The sequence below is a fragment of the Ranitomeya variabilis genome, chromosome 1 (assembly GCF_051348905.1).
Source record: "Ranitomeya variabilis isolate aRanVar5 chromosome 1, aRanVar5.hap1, whole genome shotgun sequence".
NCBI classification, from domain to species: Eukaryota; Metazoa; Chordata; class Amphibia; order Anura; family Dendrobatidae; genus Ranitomeya; species Ranitomeya variabilis.
In genome coordinates, this window is record NC_135232.1 from 605,688,455 (window position 1) to 605,707,642 (window position 19,188).

The 19,188-nt window shown below is 43.7% G+C and overlaps 1 protein-coding gene across 2 annotated transcripts in view; it reads right to left on the bottom strand.

Moving 5' to 3' along the window:
* LOC143770331 (uncharacterized) overlaps nucleotides 1-19,188 on the bottom strand; it is a 600,942-nt gene that overhangs the window by 27,368 nt on the left and 554,386 nt on the right. The gene's annotated exons all lie outside the window — the stretch shown is intronic.

Below are 19,188 nucleotides of genomic sequence, written 5' to 3' on the forward strand. Positions count from 1 at the left end.
CGTCTCTAATAGGGTTGAGCGAAACGGGTCGATCATTTTCAAAAGTCGCCGACTTTTGGCTAAGTCGGCGTCTCATGAAACCCGATCCGACCCCTGTGCTTGTCGGCCATGCGGTACGCGACTTTCGCGCCAAAGTCGCGTTTCAATGACGCGAAAAGCGCCATTTCTCAGCCAATGAAGGTGAACGCAGAGTGTGGGCAGCGTGATGACATAGATCCTGGTCCCCACCATCTTAGAGAAGGGCATTGCAGTGATTGGCTTGCTGTCTGCGGCGTCACAGGGGCTATAAAGGGGCGTTCCCGCCGACCGCCATCTTACTGCTGCTGATCTGAGCTTAGGGAGAGGTTGCTGCCGCTTCGTCAGAAGCAGGGAGAGCGTTAGGCAGGGTCCACTAACCACCAAACCGCTTGTGCTGCAGCGATTTCCACTGTCCAACACCACCTTCGGTGTGCAGGGACTGTGGAAGCTATTTTTTTTTTTTTTTCCCCTCAGCGCTGTAGCTCATTGGGCTGCCCTAGAAGGCTCCGTGATAGCTGTATTGCTGTGTGTACGCCACTGTGGAAACCAACTGCTTTTTTCAAAGCACATATCCTCTTGTTCCTTCCTTTCTGCACAGCTATCTTTTTTGTTTGTCCACACTTTTTATTTAATTTGTGCATCAGTCCACTCCTATTGCTGCCTGCCATACCTGGCTTACATTACTGCAGGGAGATAGTAATTGTAGGACAGTTTTTTTTTTTTTTTTTTTTTTTTTTTGTGGGAGATTAAGATTGGCATTTCTGCTACAGTGCCATCCCTGTGTGTGCCATCTCTCACTGAGTGGGCCATAGAAAGCCTATTTATTTTTTCCGTGATTTGTGTTCTAAAATCTACCTCAACACAAAAACACTACATCAATCAGTGGGAGAAAAATATTGGCCTCAGTCAGGGCTTGTGTGCCACTGCTGTGTGTGCTATCTCTCATTCAGTGGGCTATAGCAAGCCTATTTTTTTTTTTTTTTTTTAATATTATTTGGTTTCTAAAGTCTCCCTGAAAAAAAAAAAAAACCTAAAAAAACAGTGGGAGAGTAATATTGCCCTTTCAGCTTGTGTGCCAGTCTTGACTCCTGGGTGTGCCACCTCTCTCCCTCTCATTCAGTGGGCCATAGAAAGCCTATTTATTTTTTTTAAAAAATATTATTGGGTTTCTAAAGTCTCCCTGAAAAAACAAAAAATACATAAAAAAACAGTGGGAGAGTAATATTGCCCTTTCAGCTTGTGTGCCAGTCTTGACTCCTGGGTGTGCCACCTCTCTCCCTTTCATTCAGTGGGCCATAGAAAGCCTATTTATTTTTTCCGTGATTTGTGTTCTAAATTCTACCTCAACACAAAAACACTACATCAATCAGTGGGAGAAAAATATTGGCCTCAGTCAGGGCTTGTGTGCCACTGCTGTGTGTGCTATCTCTCATTCAGTGGGCTATAGCAAGCCTATTTTTTTTTTTTTTTTTTTTTTTTTTTTAATATTATTTGGTTTCTAAAGTCTCCCTGAAAAAAAAAAAAAAACCTAAAAAAACAGTGGGAGAGTAATATTGCCCTTTCAGCTTGTGTGCCAGTCTTGACTCCTGGGTGTGCCACCTCTCTCCCTCTCATTCAGTGGGCCATAGAAAGCCTATTTATTTTTTTTTTTTAATATTATTTGGTTTCTAATTCTCCCTGAAAAAAAAAAAAAAACCTAAAAAAACAGTGGGAGAATAATATTGCCCTTTCAGCTTGTGTGCCAGTCTTGACTCCTGGGTGTGCCACCTCTCTCCCTCTCATTCAGCGGGCCATAGAAAGCCTATTTATTTTTTTTTAAAAATATTATTGGGTTTCTAAAGTCTCCCTGAAAAAACAAAAAATACATAAAAAAACAGTGGGAGAGTAATATTGCCCTTTCAGCTTGTGTGCCAGTCTTGACTCCTGGGTGTGCCACCTCTCTCCCTCTCATTCAGTGGGCCATAGAAAGCCTATTTATTTTTTTTTTAAAATATTATTGGGTTTCTAAAGTCTCCCTGAAAAAACAAAAAATACATAAAAAAACAGTGGGAGAGTAATATTGCCCTCTCAGCTTGTGTGCCAGTCTTGACTCCTGGGTGTGCCACCTCTCTCTCTCTAATTGTGGGCCATAGAAAGCCTTTTTTTTTTTTTTTTTTAATATTATTTGGTTTCTAAAGTCTCCCTGAGAAAAAAAAAAAAATAAATTAGGTGGGAGATTAATATTGACATTAGTGCTTGAGTGACAGTCCTGCGTGTGTGTCATCTCTGTGATTTTGTGCCACAGAAAACAGAGTGTGTAACATTGTGCCTGATTTTCCTTGTGGTCTCACCAACCTGTTAAGGGATATTGAAATCATACTGAAGTTATAGCTCACCGTGTAAGTTGTTTGACAGCAACAAATAAAGTTACTTTGGTTAAGATTTTAAAACAATGAGGAAGTCTGGTGCAAGAGGTCGTCGTGGGCGTTCATTGTCAGCTGGTAATGATGGTAGTGGTAGAGGAGCATCAGGTGGTCGTGGGGATAAAAATATTCCACCTAAGTCTGGAGCTGTGGAGCCAGTTTCGTCGTCAGGCTACACAAGGCCTCGAACGCTCTCTTTTCTGGGAGTAGGAAAACCGCTTTTAAAGGCGGAGCAGCAACAGCAAGTTTTGGCTTACATTGCAGACTCAGCCTCTAGCTCTTTTGCCTCCTCTTCCGAAACTGGTAAATGTAAAAGCAGCGCGTCGCTTGTGGATGTTCACGGTCAGGGACAAGTCGCTTCCTTGTCCTCCTCAGCAAAAACTACAACAAGAGAGAAGGATGCAGCAGGCGACACAACGGGTCACTCCATGGAGCTCTTTACACATACCGTCCCTGGCTTAGAAAGTGAAACATTTAACAGGCCATGCCCATTACAAGTATATTCTGACATGGAGTGCACTGATGCACAGCCACAGCCAGAGTACTATGCTGCTCCTTTGACTCAGACCACCACATTGCCCTCTCAGGGTACAGATCCACAATCAGACCCTGATGAGACTATGTTGCCCCGCCACGAACGCTATACCACCGACCGACACAGTGACACAGACGAAGTTGCACACGAGCTCGAAGAGGAGGTAATAGATGACCCAGTTATTGACCCCGATTGGCAGCCATTGGGGGAACAGGGTGCAGGCGGCAGTAGTTCAGAAGCGGAGGTGGAGGAGGGGCCGCAGCAGGCATCAACATCGCAACAGGTTACATCTGCCGGGCCCGTATCTGGCCCAAAACGCGTGTCAAAGCCAAAACCTGTTGGAGCACAGCGTTGCCATCCGGTTAAAGCTCAGTCTGCAATCCCTGAAAAGGGATCCGAGTCTAGGAAGAGTGCAGTCTGGCATTTTTTTAAACAACATCCAACTGATCAGCGCAAAGTCATCTGTCAAAAATGTTCAACTAGCTTAAGCAGAGGTCAGAATCTGAAAAGTCTAAATACTAGTTGCATGCATAGACACTTAACCACCATGCATTTTCAAGCCTGGACTAACTACCAAACGTCCCTCAAGGTTGTAGCACCCTCGGCCAATGAAGCTAGTCAGCAACGCAACATCCCTTCCGTCACTGTAAGGCCACCATTTTCCGCACCACAGGCAGTATCTGTGCAGGTTTCTTTGCCAGCCAAAAGCAGTCAGGGTCAGGGAATCACCAGTTTTGTAGGAGGAAATATTGCATCTAGGGCACCGGCGGAAACAATACCGTCTCCAACCGTCTCTCAGTCTGCCATGTACACCGGCACACCCGAAAGTTCCACGATCTCCAGCTCTCCAGTCCAGCTCACCCTACATGAGACTCTGGTTAGAAAAAGGAAGTACTTATCCTCGCATCCGCGTACACAGGGTTTTAACGCCCACATAGCTAGACTAATCTCGTTAGAGATGATGCCCTACCGGTTAGTTGAAAGCGAAGCTTTCAAAGCCCTGATGGAGTACGCTGAACCACGATACGAGCTACCCAGTCGACACTTTTTTTCCAGAAAAGCCATCCCAGCCCTGCACCAGCATGTTAAACAGCGCATCGTCCATGCACTCAGGCAATCTGTGAGTACAAAGGTGCACCTGACTACAGATGCATGGACCAGTAGGCATGGCCAGGGACGTTATGTGTCCATCACGGCACACTGGGTGAATGTGGTGGATGCAGGGTCCACAGGCGACATCAATTTAGGGACAGTTGTGCCTAGCCCACGGTCTAGGAAACAGTTGGCTGTAGGCGTTCGCACCCCCTCCTCCTCCTCCTCCTCGTCCTCCTGCAGAAGCTACAGCTCTTCCACAGAACGCAGTCTGCCAACCACTCCATCGGCAGATGACACTGTTGCACACCAGTTGTCCCATTATGGGCCAGCTACTGCCAAGCGTCAGCAGGCTGTATTGGCTATGAAGTGCTTGGGCGACAATAGACACACCGCGGAAGTTCTGTCCGAGTTCTTGCAACAAGAAACGCAGTCGTGGCTGGGCACAGTAGATCTTGAGGCAGGCAAGGTAGTGAGTGATAACGGAAGGAATTTCATGGCTGCCATCTCCCTTTCCCAACTGAAACACATTCCTTGCCTGGCTCACACCTTAAACCTGGTGGTGCAGTGCTTATTGAAAACTTATCCTGGGTTCTCCGACCTGCTCCTCAAAGTGCGTGCACTTTGCTCACATATCCGACGTTCGCCTGTACACGCCAGCCGTATGCAGACCTATCAGCGGTCTTTGAACCTTCCCCAGCATCGCCTAATCATAGACGTTGCAACAAGGTGGAACTCAACACTGCACATGCTTCAGAGACTGTGCGAACAGAGGCGTGCTGTTATTTATTTGTGGGAGGATACACGGGCAGGCAGTAGGATGGCAGACATGGAGTTGTCAGGTGTGCAGTGGTCTAAGATACAAGACATGTGTCAAGTCCTTCAGTGCTTTGAGGAATGCACACGGCTGGTTAGTGCAGACAACGCCGTAATAAGCATGAGCATCCCCCTAATGCGTCTGCTGATGCAAAGTTTGACGCACATAAAGGAGCAGGCGTCTGCACCAGAGGAAGAGGAAAGCCTTGATGACAGTCAGCCATTGTCTGGTCAGGGCAGTGTACAGGACGAGGTAGCGGGCGAAGAGGAGGTGGAGGACGAGGAGGATGATGGGGATGAGTATATTTTTAATGCCGAACCTTTCCCGGGGGCACAGGAATTTGGTTGCGTGTCACGGCCGGGTTCTGGTTTTTTGAGGGACACAAGTGACGTAGATTTGCCTGCAACTGCCCCTCAACCAATCACAACCGGAGATTTGACAACTGGAACTTTGGCCCACATGGCGGATTATGCCTTACGTATCCTAAAAAGGGACACACGCATTACGAAAATGATGAACGATGACGATTACTGGTTGGCCTGCCTCCTTGATCCACGCTATAAAGGCAAATTGCAAAATATTATGCCACATGAGAACTTGGAACTAATATTAGCAACCAAACAATCAACTCTTGTTGACCGTTTGCTTCAGGCATTCCCAGCACACAGCGCACGTGATCGTTCTCACACGAGCTCCAGGGGGCAGCAGACTAGGAGTGTTAGGGGTGCACACATCAGAAGTGGCATTGGACAGAGGGGTTTTCTGACCAGGTTGTGGAGTGATTTTGCTATGACCGCAGACAGGACAGGTACTGCTGCATCAATTGAAAGTGACAGGAGACAACATTTGTCCAGTATGGTTACTAACTATTTTTCATCCCTTATCGATGTTCTCCCTCAACCGTCATTCCCATTTGATTACTGGGCCTCCAAATTAGACACCTGGCCAGAATTGGCAGAATATGCATTGCAGGAGCTTGCTTGCCCGGCAGCAAGTGTCCTATCAGAAAGAGTATTCAGTGCTGCAGGTTCAATATTAACCGAAAAAAGGACTCGTCTGGCTACCCAAAATGTTGACGATCTAACATTCATTAAAATGAACCACAACTGGATTTCGAAATCTTTTGCCCCACCTTGCCCGGCCGACACCTAGCTTTCCTATGAAAAGCTCTTGCCTGTGAATTACTTTTCTAATGTCTAATTTGCTGCAGCTGATTGTACAGCATACGACATGTTTACACCTCCCTAAATGGCAAAACTCCCCACACGGGGCCGTGGTATCGCGACTTGGCGCAAGCACCCGTGAGACTGCTGTTTGTCTGAAGAGGTGGGTGTGCTCGCTTTTGGTTGACGGCATTGCTACTGGGTCCCTCATAGTACAATGTAGTGTCTCTGGCGGTGGTGGTGCGCACCCAACGTCAGACACACCGTTGTAACATGAGGGGCCCTGGGGCGGTCCCGCCGGCCTCAAGAGAGTTCCCCCCTACCCCAGCTCAAAATGTGCTCTACCACGTGCAAAATTATGTCGCACAGCTCCACCAATCTTTAGTCTATTCGCTGACATCATTCAATGTCTGGCACTGACAATACAAATTTGTAGACATCTATGATGCAACTTAAAGTAGTCTGTGTCTGTGTCCTATATTGGCACCATTAAATAGTTACTGCCAAATTACTATGTCAGAAACTCAGTAGATGAGCCCACCCCTGTACCTAAGTATGCCACCTTTTTTTTTTGTTTTGGTTGTTTTGCGAGACATTAACATCTATTTATATTTTGGGAGTACTGGGACAGACACTCCTTGCACTACTCCTCCACTCACCACCAAGCTGCCTGTGTATCCATGTAACCGCTGTAAAACTGCCATGAGCCTATTGTTTGTTATTTTAGGCCTTTGATAGCCTGTCTGCGGCCCCTACTTGCAATACTCCTCCACTGACCACCAAGCTGCCTGCCCGTGTATCCATGTAACCGCTGTGAAACTGCCATGAGCCTATTGTTTGTTATGTTAGGCCTTTGATAGCCTGTCTGCGGTCCCTACTTTAAATACTCCTCCACTGACCAGACCACTGCTGCCCGTGTACCCCTGGAACCAATTATAAAGTGCCTACAGCCAGCCCATTTTCTTATGTTAGGCCTTTGAAGCCTGTCTGCGGTCCCTACTTTAAATACTCCTCCACTGACCACCAAGCTGCCTGCCCGTGTATCCATGTAACCGCTGTAAAACTGCCATGAGCCTATTGTTTGTTATTTTAGGCCTTTGATAGCCTGTCTGCGGCCCCTACTTGCAATACTCCTCCACTGACCACAATGCTGCCTGGAGTGCCTGCCTGTGTATCCATGTAACCGATGTAAAACTGCCATGACTGCCTACTGTTTGTTATTTTAGGCCTTTGATAGCCTGTCTGCAGCCCCTACTTGCAATACTCCTCCACTGACCACCAAGCTGCCTGCCCGTGTATCCATGTAACCGCTGTGAAACTGCCATGAGCCTATTGTTTGTTATGTTAGGCCTTTGATAGCCTGTCTGCGGTCCCTACTTTAAATACTCCTCCACTGACCAGACCACTGCTGCCCGTGTACCCCTGGAACCAATTATAAAGTGCCTACAGCCAGCCCATTTTCTTATGTTAGGCCTTTGAAGCCTGTCTGCGGTCCCTACTTTAAATACTCCTCCACTGACCACCAAGCTGCCTGCCCGTGTATCCATGTAACCGCTGTAAAACTGCCATGAGCCTATTGTTTGTTATTTTAGGCCTTTGATAGCCTGTCTGCGGCCCCTACTTGCAATACTCCTCCACTGACCACAATGCTGCCTGGAGTGCCTGCCTGTGTATCCATGTAACCGATGTAAAACTGCCATGACTGCCTACTGTTTGTTATTTTAGGCCTTTGATAGCCTGTCTGCAGCCCCTACTTGCAATACTCCTCCACTGACCACACCAATGCTGCCCGTGTACCCCTGGAACCTATTTAAAAGTTCATAGAGCCTAGTTATATATTTTATTTACTATTAATAAGGCCATGATGGACTACGCTGTACCACGCTACAAGCTAACCAGTCGACACTTCTTTTGCGAGAAAAGCCATCCCAACCCTCCACCAGCATGTAGAAGACCGCATTGTCCATGCACTCTGGCAATCTGTGAGTACAAAGGTGCACCTGACAACAGACGCATGGACCTGTAGGCATGGCCACGGAAGATTACGTGTCCATTACGGCGCAATGGGTTAATGTGGTGGATGCATGGTCCACAGGGGACAGCCTACTAAGTCTGTCTGCAGTCCCTAATTCAAATTGTCCTCCACTGTCTAAATCGGAACTTCCACCTTCTGGCTTTCGGCCTATAGTATCAGAAATTAAACTGCATTTGGCCTTCAACTTTGGTTAGGGCCTACTAACGGCTTCTGCCCCTCCCTGGTGTTGTCCTCAACTAAATAAAGCTGAGCTTCAACCTTCCGGCTCTCATTATGTGGTTTTAAAAAAAAAATGGTGGTTAGGGCCTACTAACGGCTTCTGCCCCTCCCTGGTGTTGCCCTCAACTAAATAAAGCTGAGCTTCAACCTTCTGCTCCAAATTACCATTTTGAAAAATGCAATAGGCTTTTCAGGCCTACTAAAGGTGTCTGTCTGTGTGCCCCTCCCTGGTGTTGTCCTCAACTAAATAAAGCTGAGCTTCAACCTTCCGGCTCTCATTATGTGGTTTTAAAAAAAAAAATGGTGGTTAGGGCCTACTAACGGCTTCTGCCCCTCCCTGGTGTTGCCCTCAACTAAATAAAGCTGAGCTTCAACCTTCTGCTCCAAATTACCATTTTAAAAAATGCAATAGGCTTTTCCGGCCTACTAAAGGTGTCTGCCCCTCCCTGGTGTTGTCCTCAACTGAACAAAGCTGAGCTTCAACCTTCCGGCTCTCATTATGTGGTTTTAAAAAAAAAATGGTGGTTAGGGCCTACTAACGGCTTCTGCCCCTCCCTGGTGTTGCCCTCAACTAAATAAAGCTGAGCTTCAACCTTCTGCTCCAAATTACCATTTTAAAAAATGCAATAGGCTTTTCCGGCCTACTAAAGGTGTCTGCCCCTCCCTGGTGTTGTCCTCAACTGAACAAAGCTGAGCTTCAACCTTCCGGCTCTCATTATGTGGTTTTAAAAAAAAAATGGTGGTTAGGGCCTACTAACGGCTTCTGCCCCTCCCTGGTGTTGCCCTCAACTAAATAAAGCTGAGCTTCAACCTTCTGCTCCAAATTACCATTTTGAAAAATGCAATAGGCTTTTCAGGCCTACAAAAGGTGTCTGTCTGTGTGCCCCTCCCTGGTGTTGTCCTCAACTAAATAAAGCTGAGCTTCAACCTTCCGGCTCTCATTATGTGGTTTTAAAAAAAAAAATGGTGGTTAGGGCCTACTAACGGCTTCTGCCCCTCCCTGGTGTTGCCCTCAACTAAATAAAGCTGAGCTTCAACCTTCTGCTCCAAATTACCATTTTAAAAAATGCAATAGGCTTTTCCGGCCTACTAAAGGTGTCTGCCCCTCCCTGGTGTTGTCCTCAACTGAACAAAGCTGAGCTTCAACCTTCCGGCTCTCATTATGTGGTTTTAAAAAAAAAATGGTGGTTAGGGCCTACTAACGGCTTCTGCCCCTCCCTGGTGTTGCCCTCAACTAAATAAAGCTGAGCTTCAACCTTCTGCTCCAAATTACCATTTTAAAAAATGCAATAGGCTTTTCCGGCCTACTAAAGGTGTCTGCCCCTCCCTGGTGTTGTCCTCAACTGAACAAAGCTGAGCTTCAACCTTCCGGCTCTCATTATGTGGTTTTAAAAAAAAAATGGTGGTTAGGGCCTACTAACGGCTTCTGCCCCTCCCTGGTGTTGCCCTCAACTAAATAAAGCTGAGCTTCAACCTTCTGCTCCAAATTACCATTTTGAAAAATGCAATAGGCTTTTCAGGCCTACTAAAGGTGTCTGTCTGTGTGCCCCTCCCTGGTGTTGTCCTCAACTAAATAAAGCTGAGCTTCAACCTTCCGGCTCTCATTATGTGGTTTAAAAAAAAAAAATGGTGGTTAGGGCCTACTAACGGCTTCTGCCCCTCCCTGGTGTTGCCCTCAAGTAAATAAAGCTGAGCTTCAACCTTCTGCTCCAAATTACCATTTTAAAAAATGCAATAGGCTTTTCAGGCCTACTAAAGGTGTCTGTCTGTGTGCCCCTCCCTGGTGTTGTCCTCAACTAAATAAAGCTGAGCTTCAACCTTCCGGCTCTCATTATGTGGTTTTAAAAAAAAAAATGGTGGTTAGGGCCTACTAACGGCTTCTGCCCCTCCCTGGTGTTGCCCTCAACTAAATAAAGCTGAGCTTCAACCTTCTGCTCCAAATTACCATTTTAAAAAATGCAATAGGCTTTTCAGGCCTACTAAAGGTGTCTGTCTGTGTGCCCCTCCCTGGTGTTGTCCTCAACTAAATAAAGCTGAGCTTCAACCTTCCGGCTCTCATTATGTGGTTTAAAAAAAAAAAATGGTGGTTAGGGCCTACTAACGGCTTCTGCCCCTCCCTGGTGTTGCCCTCAACTAAATAAAGCTGAGCTTCAACCTTCTGCTCCAAATTACCATTTTAAAAAATGCAATAGGCTTTTCCGGCCTACTAAAGGTGTCTGCCCCTCCCTGGTGTTGTCCTCAACTGAACAAAGCTGAGCTTCAACCTTCCGGCTCTCATTATGTGGTTTTAAAAAAAAAATGGTGGTTAGGGCCTACTAACGGCTTCTGCCCCTCCCTGGTGTTGCCCTCAACTAAATAAAGCTGAGCTTCAACCTTCTGCTCCAAATTACCATTTTGAAAAATGCAATAGGCTTTTCAGGCCTACTAAAGGTGTCTGTCTGTGTGCCCCTCCCTGGTGTTGTCCTCAACTAAATAAAGCTGAGCTTCAACCTTCCGGCTCTCATTATGTGGTTTAAAAAAAAAAAATGGTGGTTAGGGCCTACTAACGGCTTCTGCCCCTCCCTGGTGTTGCCCTCAAGTAAATAAAGCTGAGCTTCAACCTTCTGCTCCAAATTACCATTTTAAAAAATGCAATAGGCTTTTCCGGCCTACTAAAGGTGTCTGCCCCTCCCTGGTGTTGTCCTCAACTGAACAAAGCTGAGCTTCCACATTCTGGCTTTCGCCCTATACTATCAGATATTAAACTGCATTTGGCCTACTAGTGTGGTTAGGCCCTTGAAACAGTGTCTGCTGCTCTTGGGTTTGCTACTCCACTGAACAAAGCAATGCCGCCTGTTTAGTCCTGTTACCAATTTTGAACTGCATGTAGCCTACTTTATTCTTTGGCCCTATATCTGTTTCCTCCTCATCCTGCCCATTGCCCAGCCACTGCTAAATGAGTCTGCTGGTACATTGACCTAGACCACTACATTCCCCTTGTACTCTACACAGCCAGAATCTGTCCCTGCTGAAAGTAAGGTTCCCCTTCCCGCATGTTATACCACCTTACACAGGGACAAAGAGGAAGGTGCAGATGAAAGTGCAGGTTCCTTCATCAGGTGGGGGGGCATACTCGTTGGCGACGTCACTGGCACAGGGCCCCTCAGAGTACGCAAAAGTGTCGCTGCTGGTGGGAGGCGCCCCCGCCATGCAAACACACCGCCGTACTTTGAGGGGCCCTGTGCCAGTGGCAATGCGAACGAGTGGGCCCCCCCTGCTTGCTCAGGATCACAGCACTTGCAACTTTTAAATACTTACCTTTCCCTGCAACACCGCCGTGACGTAGTCCGCATTTCCTGGGCCCACGAAAAACTTGAGCCAGCCCTACTCCCCCCACAACTTTCCCCCAATTCCCTATGCCCAACTATTATTATACAGTTAATTAAGATTGGCAAGCTTCAGAAACAAGAATGGATGTTTTTGGCATTAAAATGGGCACTGTAGGTGTTTTCCTGGCCTCCACTCACTGCCGACTATGCTTCCCCATTGACTTGCATTGGGTTTCGTGTTTCGGTCGATCCCCGACTTTTAGCGATAATCGGCCGACTGCACTCGACTCGACTCTGGACAAAATCGGGTTTCCCAAAACCCTACTCGATCTTAAAAAAATGAAAGTCGCTCAACCCTAGTCTCTAATACTCACATGTCTCTGTCCTGTACACGTCTCTTATACTCGCACGTCTCCATCCTGTACACGGCTCTTATACTCGCACATCTCCATCCTGTACATGTCTCTTATACTCGCATGTCTCCATCCTGTACACGTCTCTTGTACTCGCACGTCTCCATCCTGTACACGTCTCTTCTACTCGCACGTCTCCATCCTGTACACGTCTCTTATACTCGCACGTCTCCATCCGGTACACGTCTCTTATACTCATACGTCTCCGTCCTGTACACGTCTCTTATACTCGCACGTCTCCATCCTGTACACGTCTCTTATACTCACATGTCTCCATCTTGTACACGTCTCTTATACCTACATGTCTCAGTACTGTACACGTCTCTTATGCTCGCACATCTCCATCCTGTACACAGCTCTGGCAAAAATTAAGTGTCCACCACATCAAAACCCAGCCCAATCTCCAGACCTAAACCCCATTGAAAACCACTGGAATGTAATAAAGAGGATGATGGATAGTCACAATGTTGGCATATGCAACAGATTAGGACTTATTATAAGTGAAAGGAGGACTTTACACTAACCAGACAGCAGATGGCGATAGTGTGTAAAGTTATATACTTGCTGTAATGAGGGGAGGGAAGCTCTCAGTTGTTGGTTGTTTTCTTACTTCCTGATTATTCTTTCTTCTTCTTGAATGTGTTATGTGTCAGTGCACGGATTATGTGACACTGAATTGTATCTCATGTTTATCCAGTATGAAGTAAATACTGTTTACTCAAGATATCTTGCTGATTGAAGCTCTCGTAACTACAGCGTGACTGCAAGAAGACGCACTCTGCAACAGGTTATGGGCCCAGACACTACAGGTCTGTACTACAAGCCCTGGCAGAAGGATTCTGGTTTATAACCCCAGATAATAACGGAGCACACAGATAAGCTCTGTAAACAGAAGGAAATAAATACAGAGTGACAGAGGAATTCATGATCCCAGGAGCTGGACATACAGGAGAATATCTTCAGTACAACTCTCTAAACAAGTAAGACGATATAAAGATGATGAGTAACACAGAACTGAAATGTACAGTAGCTAAACTGAATAGTGAAAATGATCAGTTATGGAAATTCAAAGTAGAGATGTTGTTATCTAAGGATGATCTATTGGAAGTAATTGTTACAGCAAGACCAGATCAAGATAATCAGACATGGGATAAAAAGAATAGACAAGCTAAAGCCACCATTAGCTTATTAGTGTATGATGCTCAATTAATACATATAAGAAATGAAGAAACAGCTAAGGGAATGTGGGAAGCATTAAGAAAACTGTATGAAAGACCTAGCTTGAATCACAAGTTATTTTTATTAAGAAAGCTTTACAGTATGAGATTGAGTGCAAATGACGATATGCAGAAGCACATATTCTCAATGATGGAAGTGATATCACAGCTAAGATCTATTGGTGAAGATGTTAAAGAAAGTCATGTAGCAGCTATATTGTTGTGCAGTTTACCAGATTCGTATACAGCCTTGATAAATGCCCTTGAGACGAGACCAGAAACTGACATTACATTAGATTTTGTGAAAACAAGACTAATAGATGAATATCAGAGAAGAAAAGAACAAAGAAATGATTCTTCTACTGAAAAGGACAGTGAAAACACTCTTAAAGCTACAGAATTCAAAAAACCTTATAATAAAGAGACAAGAGAATGCTTCAGATGTAAGAAAAAAGTTCATTTAAAGAAAGACTGTACCATATGGAAAGCAGAACAACAAAAATTACAACATAATGGCACATTTAAAGTAACAGACAAGAAATCATCACTTGGTTGGTTTATTGATTCAGGAGCAACGAGTCATATGACAAGTGACAAGAATTTCTTTACTGATCTTGATTTAGATAAGAAAGAAGCCATTTATCTTGCAGATGGAAGCAAAATAACCTCAGAAGGTATCGGACAAGGTATGCTAAATTGTTCAAACATGTTCGGGCAAGATTCAAAGATACTTGTACAAGATGTGTTGTATGTTCCAAAATTGGAAGGTGGATTATTATCTGTGAAACGTTTAACAGCAAAAGGACTTACAGTGAAATTCAAAGACAATGAGTGTGCAATTATTGCAGGAAACAAGGTGATAACCAAAGTCAAAGCAGATGAACAATTATATCATTTTGACACACCAAAGGAACAGATGAAGGTATGTACACATGATCACAAAAACTGTATTCACATGTGGCATAGACGTCTAGGAGATAGACACCCTGACAGTATACGGGAACTACAGAGAAAAGAATTGACAAAAGATTTAAAGATATCAGATTGCTCAATTACCATAAGATGTGAATGTTGTATAAAATCCAAAGCCACAAGGGTATCTATTCCAAAAGAAAGTGAGATGAAAAGTGAAAGACCACTTGATTTGGTGCATACTGACGTATGTGGACCCATGAAAGTGACCACATCAGGAGGCAATAGATACATGTTGACTTTTATAGACGATTACTCAAGATACACAGTCACATACTTAATTAAAAACAAAAGTGAAGTTTTTTATAAGCTTGTAGACTATGTAACAAGATCAAGTAACAAATTTCAAAGGAAGCCAATTGTCATCAGAAGTGATAATGGAGGTGAATTTACAGGTCACAGAATAGAAGACTACTTAAGACAAAATGGAATAGAACACCAGAAAACGGTTCCATACACACCTGAACAAAATGGAGTAGCAGAAAGAAAAAACAGAACTCTAACAGAAATGATAAGATGTATGCTGACGGATTCCAAACTACCAGAGAAATATTGGGGTGAGGCAGCAATGACAGCTACATATCTACAGAATCGACTTTTTTCCAGAAAACTGACGAAAACTCCATATGAACTGTGGCAAGGTATGAAACCAAGTGTCAATCATTTAAAAGTTTTTGGTTGTAAAGTTTTTATATTCATTCCAACAGAAAAACGTTCCAAACTTCAAAACAGATCCATGGAAGGAATATTTGTTGGATATAGTGAAAATTGCAAAGGATACAGAATCCTAGATCCCAAAACAGACAGAGTTACGGTGAGTAACAGTGTGACATTCATTGAAGATTTAAAAGAAGACATTATGATTTCAGTTGAAACAAAAAATGAGAAAACCAATAGTGACACAACTGAAGAAATATCTGATGAGAAAGAAGCAGAAATTAATGAAGAACAAAATACTGAAAGTGAAGAATCACAACTACAAACAGACACAGAACCAAGACGTTCAATGAGAGAGAACAAAGGAAAACCACCAAAACGTCTCTCATACAAGACAAGCACAAGAAAAATTTATGAGCCTACCTCTTGGGAAGACATATCTAACCTTCCTGTAGAAGAAGCTAATAAATGGATAGAAGCAACAGAAACAGAAATTAAATCCATGCAAGATTCAAATACATGGACACTAACAGATTTACCAGAAGGAAGAAAAACCATAGGATGTAAATGGATTTTTAAAGTTAAATACCAAACAGATGGCACAGCTGAAAGATACCGAGCAAGACTCGTAGCTAAAGGGTATTCTCAAAAATATGGAGAAGACTATGATGAGACATTTGCTCCAGTTGTCAAACACACTACAATAAGAACTTTACTTACAGTTGCAGCAATGAAACAGATGCAACTAAGACATCTGGATGTAAAGACAGCTTTTCTGAATGGAGATTTAACAGAAGACATTTATATGGAACAACCCCCAGGATTCAAAGATGAAAGAAATCCAAACAAAGTTTGTAAACTATAGAAAAGCATATATGGTTTAAAGCAAGCAGCTAAAGCGTGGAATGACAAAATCACGGAAGTACTTACAAATGAAAAATTTCAAAGAAGCAAAGCTGATCCATGCTTATACACAAAAAGGCTGAGTAATAGATGGATTTATATACTCATATATGTAGACGACATTTTGATTTGTTTTGAACAAGAAAGGGATAACAGAAACATTCTAAAAATCCTGAAGCAACATTTCGAAATCAAAGACTTGGGAAATGTAAAGCAATATCTAGGAATACAGGTAAAAAGAGAAGAAGACGGAAGTTTCCTACTGAATCAAAATCACATGATTCAAGACATAACAGAAAAATTTGGATTAAAGGATGCAAAAACAGTAAAGTCTCCAATGGAAACTAATTATCTCAAAGAGATGAACAGTGAAAAAAATATGCTACCAAATAATGAAGAATACAGAACAGCAATAGGAAAACTACTGTATCTAGCGACCGTTACAAGACCAGACATCGCAGCAGCAGTAGGAATACTGAGTAGAAAGGTATCAAAACCAAATAAAGATGATTGGAATTCCGTGAAGAGAGTAATGCGTTATTTGAAAGGAACTAGCAATGTTAAGCTGAAATTACCCACAAGTGATGATTGCATTTTAACAGGATATGTTGATGCAGATTGGGCTGGAGATCCAACTGACAGAAGATCTACCAGTGGACATATTTTTTTCCTCTCAGGTGGACCAATAAGTTGGACAAGTAAGAAACAGTCAATTGTGACACTATCTTCAACAGAAGCAGAATATGTTGCCACAGCACATGCGAGTCAAGAAGTATTGTGGTTAAGACAATTGTTGACAGAATTAGGACAACCCCAGTTGGCACCAACAAAACTGAAAGAGGACAATCAAGGATGTCTTGTTCTTGCTCAGATGGAAAGAGTCAATCCAAGAACCAAGCATATTGATGTGAAATATCATTTCTTGAGAGATCATCAGGAACAAGGAGTCTTGAAGTTAGAGTACTGTCCTACTGAAGAAATGACAGCAGACATCCTCACGAAGGCGTTGAATGCTGATAAACATCAGAGACTAATAAAAAAGTTGGGTTTGATTGAATAAGTCCTTACTGTTGAGAAAGGGTGTTGGCATATGCAACAGATTAGGACTTATTATAAGTGAAAGGAGGACTTTACACTAACCAGACAGCAGATGGCGATAGTGTGTAAAGTTATATACTAACTGTAATGTGGGGAGGGAAGCTATCCATTGTTGGTTGTTTTCTTACTTCCTGATTATTCTTTCTTCTTCTTGAATGTGTTATGTGTCAGTGCACGGATTATGTGACACTGAATTGTATCTCATGTTTATCCAGTATGAAGTAAATACTGTTTACTCAAGATATCTTGCTGATTGAAGCTCTCGTAACTACAGCGTGACTGCAAGAAGACGCACTCTGCAACACACAAGCCATCAAACAAATGCTTACATTTTTGCGCCAGCAGCAGTGTGAAAGACTGGTGGAAAGCATGCCAAGACGCATGAAAGCTATGATTAAAATTCATGGCTATTCCACAAAATATTGATATCTGAACTCTTCCTGAGTTAAAACATTAGTATTGTTGTTTCTAAATGATTATGAATGTGTTTTCTTTGCATTATTTGAGGTCTGAAAGCACTGGGTTTTGTTTTTTTTACAATTTTTCTTTGTCAGAAAAAAAAATACAAAATTTATTGCTTGGAAATTCAGAGACATATTGTCAGAAGTTTACAGAATAAAAGAACAATTTACATTTTACTCAAAAATATACCTATAAAGAGAAAAATCAAACTGAACATTTTGCAGTGGTCTCTTAATTTTTGCCAAAGCTGTATGTCTCCGTCCTGTACACATCACTTATACTCATACATCTCCATCCTGTACATGTCTCTTATACCCACATGTCTCTGTCCAGTACATGTCTCTTATAACCACATGTCTCCATCCTGTAGACGTCTCTTATACTCGCACGTCTCCATCCTGTACACGTCTCTTATACTCACACGTCTCCATCCTGTACACGTCTCTTATACTCGCATGTCTCCGTCCTGTACACGTCTCTTATACTCGCACATCTCCATCCTGTACATGTCTCTTATACTCGCACGTCTCCGTCCTGTACACGTCTCTTATACTCACACGTCTCCATACTGTACACGTCTCTTATACTCACACGTCTCCGTCCTGTACACGTCTCTTATACTCGCACATCTCCATCCTGTACACGTCTCTTATAATCGCACGTCTCCGTCTTGTACACGTCTCTTATACTCACACGTCTCCGTCCTGTATACGTCTCTTATACTCCCACATCTCCATCCTGTACACGTCTCTTATACTCGCACATCTCCATACTGTACACGTCTCTTATACTCACAAGTCTCCATCCTGTACACGTCTCTTATACTCACACGTCTCTGTCCTGTACACGTCTCTTATACTCACACGTCTCCATCCTGTAAACGTCTCTTATACTCGCACATCTCCGTCCTGTACACGTCTCTTGTACTCGCATGCCTCCGTCCTGTACACGTCTCTTATACTCACACGTCTTCGTCCTGTACACGTCTCATACTCGGACATCTCCATCCTGTACAAGGCTAATATACTCACACATTTCTATCCTGTATACATCACTTACACCTGTACATCTCCGTTTGAGATGAGTGATCCTTTCAAGGTTTGTTTTGGATCGGCGAACATCCCGATGTTCACCAAACATGTTCGCTGAACATATCTGAATCCCATTGACTTCAATAGGAGGCAAAATCTTTACGTGGGGAAAAAGCTGCCAAAACAGCTAAATTTAGGGGCAGACACCAACACAAGTGGCATCAATTGACCCATATATTGCGCTATAAATTATTTTTAAAAATATTGACGTAGGTCCCCCTGTATTTTTGATAAACAGCCAGGAAAAACTGACACCTGCGGGCTGCAACCCTCAACTGTCAGCGCTAGCAAGGCTATTTATCAAGAATAGAGGGGTCCCCAGGCTGTTTTTTAGTTATTTAAATAAATAATTTTAAAAAACGGCGTGAGGTCCCACCCATTTTTGACAACTACCCAAGCTAAAACTGTCAGCTGGGGGCTGGTATTCCCAGACTAGTAAAAGGCCGCAGACATTGTCCCCCTCAGCCTAAAAATAGCATCGCGCAGCCGCCCCAGAAAAGGCATATCTATTAGATGCGCCAGTTATGGTGCTTTGCCCGACTCTCCCCACTTGCCCAGTGGCGGTGCCAAGTGGGGTTCATATTTGTGAAGTTGATGCCACCTATGCATTGTCATTGTTGTAAAGCAAGAGAAACAGCTGCTATGAACTCTGGTGATCTTAGTGTTCTTGTTGATAAATAAAAAAGTAACTGAAAAAAAGCATAATTCCCCGTAATTTTTTATAATCAGCAGAGGGATAGCCGATGGCTGGGACCTGACGTTAATATTCTGGGAAAGAGACAATAT